Source organism: Lagopus muta (assembly GCF_023343835.1).
Source record: "Lagopus muta isolate bLagMut1 chromosome W unlocalized genomic scaffold, bLagMut1 primary SUPER_W_unloc_1, whole genome shotgun sequence".
NCBI classification, from domain to species: Eukaryota; Metazoa; Chordata; class Aves; order Galliformes; family Phasianidae; genus Lagopus; species Lagopus muta.
Window position 1 is genome coordinate 932,470 of NW_026040168.1, and position 11,671 is coordinate 944,140.

Genomic DNA, 11,671 nt, shown 5'->3' on the forward strand with positions numbered 1-11,671 from the left:
AGTCAGATAATGGGACTCATTTCAAAAATTCTCTTGTAAATACTTGGGCCAAAGATCATGGCATTGAGTGGATTTACCACATTCCCTACAATGCACCAGCCTCTGGTAAAATTGAACGATACAATGGGTTGTTAAAAACGAGGCTAAAAGCACTGGGTGGCGGAACATTTAAGCACTGGGAGAAGCATTTGGCAGAAGCCACCTGGTTAGACAATACCAGAGGATCTATCAGTCGTGATGGTCCTAACCAATCCAGTTCCCTACATACCGTAGAGGGAGATAAAGTCCCTGTTGTACATGTAAAGAACATGTTAGGAAAGGCAGTTTGGGTTCTTCCAGCTTCTGGAAAGGGCAAACCTCTCCGTAGTACAGTTTTTGCCCAGGGACCAGGATCCACTTGGTGGGTAATGCAGAAGAATGGGGATGTTCAATGGGTACCACAAGGAAACTTGATGCCAGGGGAGTGCAGTTACTAATTCTATGTATATGTATACAGGCATGTGTGTGTAATGCATTTTAATCATTTTGTTTGTTTATTTGTATATATGTATATATATTCTCAGCATGATGTAACGATGTAGAATAAGGGGTGGAATGTCATGGTTCTATGTTTTTTTGTTTTTGTTTTTCGTTTTTGGGTTTCAGTATTCCACATCAAAACATCATGTAGTGTACGAGGCATTAAAGTGTCACTGCCCCAGTCTCAGGTACCTATCCCTGTACATTACAGCAGTCACGGGATCTGCCACTTCTGGGTGGGGGGGGTGCTCTCTTGCTGCCTGGCAGTGGGTGCTGGAGGGTGCTTTCCTAGACGTTCCAAGCTTTTCAGGTTTCACTCGGTCCCGGGAAATCACTCTCTCTCATCTTGTCTGATTTATTAATCTCAATTTCAATTAAATTGTATATATTGTGTTATCTTGTATTCCAATATTATAATAAAATAAGTTTTCCTCCATAGATTGTTGCAGCTGCTCTTTTCCTCCCTTTCTTCCTTCCCATTTTTTGTGGGACTGGGGTGGGGGGGGGAGGGCAGATGCCTGTCGCCCCTGTCACGGACATAGATTCATCTAGTCAACTCCATGACACCAATTTTCAATCCAAATATATGTTATTTTCCCTCAGAAAACATCAGTTTCCTATCCAAAAATATGACACATTTTCCCAGGAACAACGGTTTTCTCCTCAAGAATATGACATCACCTCCCAGAAATGCCCGGTTTCTCCCAAAATATACGGCCGTTTCAAACAGATTGGCCCGTTTTCTCCCCAAGAATATGATGTTTCCTCCCAAAAATACCAGTATTCTGTCCAAAAATAGGACATTTTCTCCCAGAAATACCAGATTTCTCTCTCAAAAAATGACATTTTCTGCCGGAAATACCGCTTTTCTCTCAGAAATATGACATCGTCTCCCAGAAATTGCAGTTTTCTCCTCCAAAATAGGACGCTTTCTGCCAGAACTAGCAGTTTTCTACAAAAAATAAGACATTTATTGCAAGAAATTGCAGTTCTATCCCCCAAAGTACAAATCTTTCACACAAGAACACCTCTTTTCTCTACAGAAATACGATATGTTCTCCCAGAAATACGACATTATCTCCCAGAAATTGCAGTTTTGTCCTAAGTAGATGACATTTCCTCCCAGAAATTCCAATTTTCAATCCAAAAACATGATATTTCCCCCCAGAAACATCCGTTTCCTATCCAAAAATATGACATATTTTCCCAGGAACAACAGTTTTCTCCTCAAGAATATGACATCACCTCCCAGAAATGCCAGGTTTCTCCCAAAATATACGGCCGTTTCAAACAGATAGGCCCGTTTTCTCCCCAAGAATCATAGAATCATAAAATCATAGAATCACTAAGGTTGGAAAAGACCTAAAAGATCACCCAGTCCAACCGTTCACCTATTCCCAATAGCTCCTACTAAACCATGTCCCTCAACACAACATCCAGCCTTTCCTTGAACACCCCCAGGCTCGGTGACTCCACCACCTCCCTGGGCAGTCCATTCCAGTGCCTGACCACCCTTTCTGAAAAGTAATACTTCCTCATGTCCAGCCTGAATCTCCCCTGCCGTAGCTTGAAATCATTTCCCCTGGTCCTATCACTAATGACACGAGAGAAGAGGCCGACCCCCAGCTCACTACAACCTCCCTTCAGGAAGTTATAGAGAGCAATGAGGTCTCCCCTGAGCCTCCTCTTCTCCAGGCTGAACATTCCCAGCTCCTTCAGCCTCTCCTCATATGGTCTGTGTTCCAGACCCCTCACCAGCTTCGTTGCCCTTCTTTGAACACGTTCCAGGGCCTCAATGTCTTTCTTGCAGTGAGGGGCCCAAAACTGGACACAGTACTCGAGGTGCGGCCTGACGAGTGCTGAATATAGGGGAACAATCACCTCTCTGCTCCTGCTTGCAACACTGTTTCTGATGCAAGCCAGGCTGCCATTGGCCTTCTTGGCCACCTGGGCACACTGTCGGCTCATGTTCAGCCGAGCATCAATCAATACCCCCAGGTCCATTTCCTCTACGCAGTCCTCCAGCCATACCGCCCCAAGCCTGTGGCGTCGCCTGGGGTTGTTGTGACCAAAGTGCAGGACCCAGCATTTGGCCTTGTTGAAACTCATCCCATTGGCTCCAGCCCAGCTCTCCAGCCTGTCCAGATCCCTCTGTAGGGCCTCGCTACCCCCAGGCAGATCCACACCTCCAGCCAATTTGGTGTCATCTGCGAATTTACTGAGGGTGCACTCGATGCCCTCATCCAGGTCATCAATAAAGATATTGAAGAGGACAGGCCCCAGCACCGACCCCTGGGGAACACCACACACAACCGGTCGCCAGCTGGATTTGACTCCATTCACCACCACTCTCTGTGCCCGGCCCTCCAGCCAGCTCCTTACCCAGCCAAGAGTGTACCCATCCAAGCCTCGGGCTGCCAGCTTCTGCAGGAGAATGCTGTGGGAGACAGTGTCAAAGGCTTTGCTGAAGTCTAGGTAGACCACATGAACAGCCTTTCCTTCATCCACCAGTTGGGTCACTAGATCATAGAAGGAGATCAGGTTGGTCAAACAGGACCTACCCTTCATGAACCCATGATGGCTAGGCCTGATCCCCCGGTCACCCTGCAAGTGCCGCATGATCTCCCTCAAGACAATCTGCTCCATAATCTTCCCTGGCACCGAGGTCAGGCTGACAGGCCTGAGGTCAGGCTGACAGGCCTGGGGGATGACGTTTCCTCCCAGAAATACAAGTATTCTGTCCAAATACAGGACATTTTCTCCCAGAAATACCAGATTTCTCCTCAAAAAATGACTATTTCTGCCAGAAATACACGTTTTCTCTCGGAAATATGACATCGTCTCCCAGAAATTGCAGTTTGCTCCTCAAAAATTTGACGCTTTCTGCCAGAAACAGCACTTTTCTACAAAAAATACGACATTTATTGCAAGAAATTGCAGTTCTATCCCCCAAAATACAAAGTTCTCACACTGGAACACCTCCTTTCTCTGCAGAAACACGATATTTTGTCCCAGAAATATGACATTTTCTCCCAGAAATTGCCGTTTTTTCCCAAGTAGATGACATTTCCTCCCTGAAATAACAATTTACTACCCAAAAACATGATATTTTCCCCCAGAAACATCCGTTTCCTATAAAAAATATGACATATTTTCCCAGGAACAACAGTTTTCTCCTCAAGAATATGACATCACCTCCCAGAAATGCCAGGTTTCTCCCAAAATATACGGCCGTTTCAAACAGATGGGCCCGTTTTCTCCCCAAGAATATGACGTTTCCTCCCAGAAATACAAGTATTCTGTCCAAAAACAGGACATTTTCTCCCAGAAATACCAGATTTCTCCTCAAAAAATGACATTTTCTGCCAGAAATACCCGTTTTCTCTCGGAAATATGACATCGTCTCCCAGAAATTGCAGTTTTCTCCTCAAAAATTTGACGCTTTCTGCCAGAAATAGCAGTTTTCTACAAAAAATACGACATTTATTGCAAGAAATTGCAGTTCTATCCCCCAAAATACAAAATTCTCACACAGGAACACCTCTTTTCTCTACAGAAATACGATATTTTCTCCCCGAAATTGCCGCTTTGTCCCATGTAGATGAAATTTCCACCCAGAAGTTCCAATTTACTACCCAAAAACATGATATTTTCCCCCAGAAACATCAGCTTTCTGTACAAAATATGACATATTTTCCCAGGAACAACAGTTTTCTCTTCAAGAATATGACATCACCTCCCAGAAATGCCAGGTTTCTCCCAAAATATACGGCCGTTTCAAACAGATAGGCCCGTTTTCTCCCCAAGAATATGACGTTTCCTCCCAGAAATACAAGTATTCTGTCCAAATACAGGACATTTTCTCCCAGAAATACCAGATTTCCCCTCAAAAAATGACATTTTCTGCCAGAAATACCCGTTTTCTCTCGGAAATATGACATCGTCTCCCAGAAATTGCAGTTTGCTCCTCAAAAATTTGACGCTTTCTGCCAGAAATAGCAGTTTTCTACAAAAAATGCTACATGTATTGCAAGAAATTGCAGTTCTATCCCCCAAAATACAAAATTCTCACACTGGAACACCTCTTTTCTCTGCAGAAATACGATATTTTCTCCCAGAAATATGACATTTTCTCCCAGAAATTGCCGTTTTGTCCCATGTAGATGAAATTTCCTCCCAGAAATTCCAATTTACTACTCAAAAACATGATATTTTCCCCCAGAAACATCCGTTTTCTATAAAAAATATGACATATTTTCCCAGGAGCAACAGTTTTCTCCTCAAGAATATGACATCACCTCCCAGAAATGCCCGGTTTCTCCCAAAATATACGGCCGTTTCAAACAGATAGGCCCGTTTTCTCCCCAAGAATATGACGTTTCCTCCCAGAAATACAAGTATTCTGTCCAAATACAGGACATTTTCTCCCAGAAATACCAGATTTCTCTCTCAAAAAATGACATTTTCTGCCAGAAATACCCGTTTTCTCTCGGAAATATGACATCGTCTCCCAGAAATTGCAGTTTTCTCCTCAAAAATTTGACGCTTTCTGCCAGAAACAGCACTTTTCTTCAAAAAAATACTACATTTATTGCAAGAAATTGCAGTTCTGTCCCCCAAAATACAAAATTCTCACACTGGAACACCTCTTTTCTCTGCAGAAATACGATATTTTCTCCCAGAAATATGACATTTTCTCCCAGAAATTGCCGTTTTGTCCCATGTAGATGAAATTTCCACCCAGAAATTCCAATTTACTACTCAAAAACATGATATTTTCCCCCAGAAACATCCGTTTTCTATAAAAAATATGACATATTTTCCCAGGAGCAACAGTTTTCTCCTCAAGAATATGACATCACCTCCCAGAAATGCCAGGTTTCTCCCAAAATATACGGCCGTTTCAAACAGATGGGCCCGTTTTCTCCCCAAGAATATGACGTTTCCTCCCAGAAATACAAGTATTCTGTCCAAAAACAGGACATTTTCTCCCAGAAATACCAGATTTCTCCTCACTATCCCCCAAAATACAAAATTCTCACACAGGAACACCTCTTTTCTCTGCAGAAATACGATATTTTGTCCCAGAAATATGACATTTTCTCCCAGAAATTGCCGTTTTGTCCCATGTAGATGACATTTCCTCCCAGAAATTCCAATTTACTGCCCAAAAACATGATATTTTCCCCCAGAAACATCAGCTTTCTGTACCAAATATGACACATTTTCCCAGGAACAACAGTTTTCTCCTCAAGAATATGACATCACCTCCCAGAAATGCCAGGTTTCTCCCAAAATATACGGCCGTTTCAAACAGATAGGCCCGTTTTCTCCCCAAGAATATGACGTTTCCTCCCAGAAATACAAGTATTCTGTCCAAATACAGGACATTTTCTCCCAGAAATACCACATTTCTCCTCAAAAAATGACATTTTCTGCCAGAAATACCCGTTTTCTCTCGGAAATATGACATCGTCTCCCAGAAATTGCAGTTTTCTCCTCAAAAATTTGACGCTTTCTGCCAGAAACAGCACTTTTCTACAAAAAATACGACATTTATTGCAAGAAATTGCAGTTCTGTCCCCCAAAATACAAAATTCTCACACTGGAACACCTCTTTTCTCTGCAGAAATACGATATTTTGTCCCAGAAATATGACATTTTCTCCCAGAAATTGCCGTTTTGTCCCATGTAGATGACATTTCCTCCCAGAAATTCCAATTTACTGCCCAAAAACATGATATTTTCCCCCGGAAACATCAGCTTTCTGTACCAAATATGACATATTTTCCCAGGAACAACAGTTTTCTCCTCAAGAATATGACATCACCTCCCAGAAATGCCAGGTTTCTCCCAAAACGTACGGCCGTTTCAAACAGGCCCGTTTTCTCCCCAAGAATATGACGTTTCCTCCCAGAAATACAAGTATTCTGTCCAAATACAGGACATTTTCTCCCAGAAATACCAGATTTCCCCTCAAAAAATGACATTTTCTGCCAGAAATACCCGTTTTCTCTCGGAAATATGACATCGTCTCCCAGAAATTGCAGTTTGCTCCTCAAAAATTTGACGCTTTCTGCCAGAAATAGCAGTTTTCTACAAAAAATGCTACATGTATTGCAAGAAATTGCAGTTCTATCCCCCAAAATACAAAATTCTCACACTGGAACACCTCTTTTCTCTGCAGAAATACGATATTTTGTCCCAGAAATATGACATTTTCTCCCAGAAATTGCCGTTTTGTCCCATGTAGATGAAATTTCCTCCCAGAAATTCCAATTTACTACTCAAAAACATGATATTTTCCCCCAGAAACATCCGTTTTCTATAAAAAATATGACATATTTTCCCAGGAGCAACAGTTTTCTCCTCAAGAATATGACATCACCTCCCAGAAATGCCCGGTTTCTCCCAAAATATACGGCCGTTTCAAACAGATAGGCCCGTTTTCTCCCCAAGAATATGACGTTTCCTCCCAGAAATACAAGTATTCTGTCCAAATACAGGACATTTTCTCCCAGAAATACCAGATTTCTCTCTCAAAAAATGACATTTTCTGCCAGAAATACCCGTTTTCTCTCGGAAATATGACATCGTCTCCCAGAAATTGCAGTTTTCTCCTCAAAAATTTGACGCTTTCTGCCAGAAACAGCACTTTTCTTCAAAAAAATACTACATTTATTGCAAGAAATTGCAGTTCTGTCCCCCAAAATACAAAATTCTCACACTGGAACACCTCTTTTCTCTGCAGAAATACGATATTTTCTCCCAGAAATATGACATTTTCTCCCAGAAATTGCCGTTTTGTCCCATGTAGATGAAATTTCCACCCAGAAATTCCAATTTACTACTCAAAAACATGATATTTTCCCCCAGAAACATCCGTTTTCTATAAAAAATATGACATATTTTCCCAGGAGCAACAGTTTTCTCCTCAAGAATATGACATCACCTCCCAGAAATGCCAGGTTTCTCCCAAAATATACGGCCGTTTCAAACAGATGGGCCCGTTTTCTCCCCAAGAATATGACGTTTCCTCCCAGAAATACAAGTATTCTGTCCAAAAACAGGACATTTTCTCCCAGAAATACCAGATTTCTCCTCACTATCCCCCAAAATACAAAATTCTCACACAGGAACACCTCTTTTCTCTGCAGAAATACGATATTTTGTCCCAGAAATATGACATTTTCTCCCAGAAATTGCCGTTTTGTCCCATGTAGATGACATTTCCTCCCAGAAATTCCAATTTACTGCCCAAAAACATGATATTTTCCCCCAGAAACATCAGCTTTCTGTACCAAATATGACACATTTTCCCAGGAACAACAGTTTTCTCCTCAAGAATATGACATCACCTCCCAGAAATGCCAGGTTTCTTCCAAAATATACGGCCGTTTCAAACAGATAGGCCCGTTTTCTCCCCAAGAATATGACGTTTCCTCCCAGAAATACAAGTATTCTGTCCAAATACAGGACATTTTCTCCCAGAAATACCACATTTCTCCTCAAAAAATGACATTTTCTGCCAGAAATACCCGTTTTCTCTCGGAAATATGACATCGTCTCCCAGAAATGGCAGTTTTCTCCTCAAAGATTTGATGCTTTCTGCCAGAAACAGCACTTTTCTACAAAAAATACAACATTTATTGCAAGAAATTGCAGTTCTGTCCCCCAAAATACAAAATTCTCACACTGGAACACCTCTTTTCTCTGCAGAAATACGATATTTTGTCCCAGAAATATGACATTTTCTCCCAGAAATTGCCGTTTTGTCCCATGTAGATGACATTTCCTCCCTGAGATAACAATTTACTGCCCAAAAACATGATATTTTCCCCCGGAAACATCAGCTTTCTGTACAAAATATGACATATTTTCCCAGGAACAACAGTTTTCTCCTCAAGAATATGACATCACCTCCCAGAAATGCCAGGTTTCTCCCAAAATATACGGCCGTTTCAAACAGATAGGCCCGTTTTCTCCCCAAGAATATGACGTTTCCTCCCAGAAATACAAGTATTCTGTCCAAATACAGGACATTTTCTCCCAGAAATACCACATTTCTCCTCAAAAAATGACATTTTCTGCCAGAAATACCCGTTTTCTCTCGGAAATATGACATCGTCTCCCAGAAATTGCAGTTTTCTCCTCAAAAATTTGACGCTTTCTGCCAGAAACAGCACTTTTCTACAAAAAATACGACATTTATTGCAAGAAATTGCAGTTCTGTCCCCCAAAATACAAAATTCTCACACTGGAACACCTCTTTTCTCTGCAGAAATACGATATTTTGTCCCAGAAATATGACATTTTCTCCCAGAAATTGCCGTTTTGTCCCATGTAGATGACATTTCCTCCCAGAAATTCCAATTTACTGCCCAAAAACACGATATTTTCCCCCGGAAACATCAGCTTTCTGTACCAAATATGACATATTTTCCCAGGAACAACAGTTTTCTCCTCAAGAATATGACATCACCTCCCAGAAATGCCAGGTTTCTCCCAAAACGTACGGCCGTTTCAAACAGGCCCGTTTTCTCCCCAAGAATATGACGTTTCCTCCCAGAAATACAAGTATTCTGTCCAAATACAGGACATTTTCTCCCAGAAATACCACATTTCTCCTCAAAAAATGACATTTTCTGCCAGAAATACCCGTTTTCTCTCGGAAATATGACATCGTCTCCCAGAAATTGCAGATTTCTCCTCAAAGATTTGATGCTTTCTGCCAGAAACAGCACTTTTCTACAAAAAATACAACATTTATTGCAAGAAATTGCAGTTCTGTCCCCCAAAATACAAAATTCTCACACAGGAACACCTCTTTTCTCTGCAGAAATACGATATTTTGTCCCAGAAATATGACATTTTCTCCCAGAAATTGCCGTTTTGTCCCATGTAGATGACATTTCCTCCCAGAAATTCCAATTTACTGCCCAAAAACATGATATTTTCCCCCAGAAACATCAGCTTTCTGTACAAAATATGACACATTTTCCCAGGAACAACAGTTTTCTCCTCAAGAATATGACATCACCTCCCAGAAATGCCAGGTTTCTTCCAAAATATACGGCCGTTTCAAACAGATAGGCCCGTTTTCTCCCCAAGAATATGACGTTTCCTCCCAGAAATACAAGTATTCTGTCCAAATACAGGACATTTTCTCCCAGAAATACCACATTTCTCCTCAAAAAATGACATTTTCTGCCAGAAATACCCGTTTTCTCTCGGAAATATGACATCGTCTCCCAGAAATTGCAGATTTCTCCTCAAAGATTTGATGCTTTCTGCCAGAAACAGCACTTTTCTACAAAAAATACAACATTTATTGCAAGAAATTGCAGTTCTGTCCCCCAAAATACAAAATTCTCACACTGGAACACCTCTTTTCTCTGCAGAAATACGATATTTTGTCCCAGAAATATGACATTTTCTCCCAGAAATTGCCGTTTTGTCCCATGTAGATGACATTTCCTCCCAGAAATTCCAATTTACTGCCCAAAAACATGATATTTTCCCCCGGAAACATCAGCTTTCTGTACAAAATATGACATATTTTCCCAGGAACAACAGTTTTCTCCTCAAGAATATGACATCACCTCCCAGAAATGCCAGGTTTCTCCCAAAATATACGGCCGTTTCAAACAGATAGGCCCGTTTTCTCCCCAAGAATATGACGTTTCCTCCCAGAAATACAAGTATTCTGTCCAAATACAGGACATTTTCTCCCAGAAATACCACATTTCTCCTCAAAAAATGACATTTTCTGCCAGAAATATCCTTTTTCTCTCGGAAATATGACATCGTCTCCCAGAAATTGCAGTTTTCTCCTCAAAAATTTGACGCTTTCTGCCAGAAACAGCACTTTTCTACAAAAAATACGACATTTATTGCAAGAAATTGCAGTTCTGTCCCCCAAAATACAAAATTCTCACACTGGAACACCTCTTTTCTCTGCAGAAATACGATATTTTGTCCCAGAAATATGACATTTTCTCCCAGAAATTGCCGTTTTGTCCCATGTAGATGACATTTCCTCCCAGAAATTCCAATTTACTGCCCAAAAACATGATATTTTCCCCCGGAAACATCAGCTTTCTGTACAAAATATGACATATTTTCCCAGGAACAACAGTTTTCTCCTCAAGAATATGACATCACCTCCCAGAAATGCCAGGTTTCTCCCAAAATATACGGCCGTTTCAAACAGATAGGCCCGTTTTCTCCCCAAGAATATGACGTTTCCTCCCAGAAATACAAGTATTCTGTCCAAATACAGGACATTTTCTCCCAGAAATACCACATTTCTCCTCAAAAAATGACATTTTCTGCCAGAAATACCCGTTTTCTCTCGGAAATATGACATCGTCTCCCAGAAATTGCAGATTTCTCCTCAAAGATTTGATGCTTTCTGCCAGAAACAGCTCTTTTCTACAAAAAATACAACATTTATTGCAAGAAATTGCAGTTCTGTCCCCCAAAATACAAAATTCTCACACAGGAACACCTCTTTTCTCTGCAGAAATACGATATTTTGTCCCAGAAATATGACATTTTCTCCCAGAAATTGCCGTTTTGTCCCATGTAGATGACATTTCCTCCCAGAAATTCCAATTTACTGCCCAAAAACATGATATTTTCCCCCAGAAACATCAGCTTTCTGTACAAAATATGACACATTTTCCCAGGAACAACAGTTTTCTCCTCAAGAATATGACATCACCTCCCAGAAATGCCAGGTTTCTTCCAAAATATACGGCCGTTTCAAACAGATAGGCCCGTTTTCTCCCCAAGAATATGACGTTTCCTCCCAGAAATACAAGTATTCTGTCCAAATACAGGACATTTTCTCCCAGAAATACCACATTTCTCCTCAAAAAATGACATTTTCTGCCAGAAATACCCGTTTTCTCTCGGAAATATGACATCGTCTCCCAGAAATTGCAGATTTCTCCTCAAAGATTTGATGCTTTCTGCCAGAAACAGCACTTTTCTACAAAAAATACAACATTTATTGCAAGAAATTGCAGTTCTGTCCCCCAAAATACAAAATTCTCACACTGGAACACCTCTTTTCTCTGCAGAAATACGATATTTTGTCCCAGAAATATGACATTTTCTCCCAGAAATTGCCGTTTTGTCCCATGTA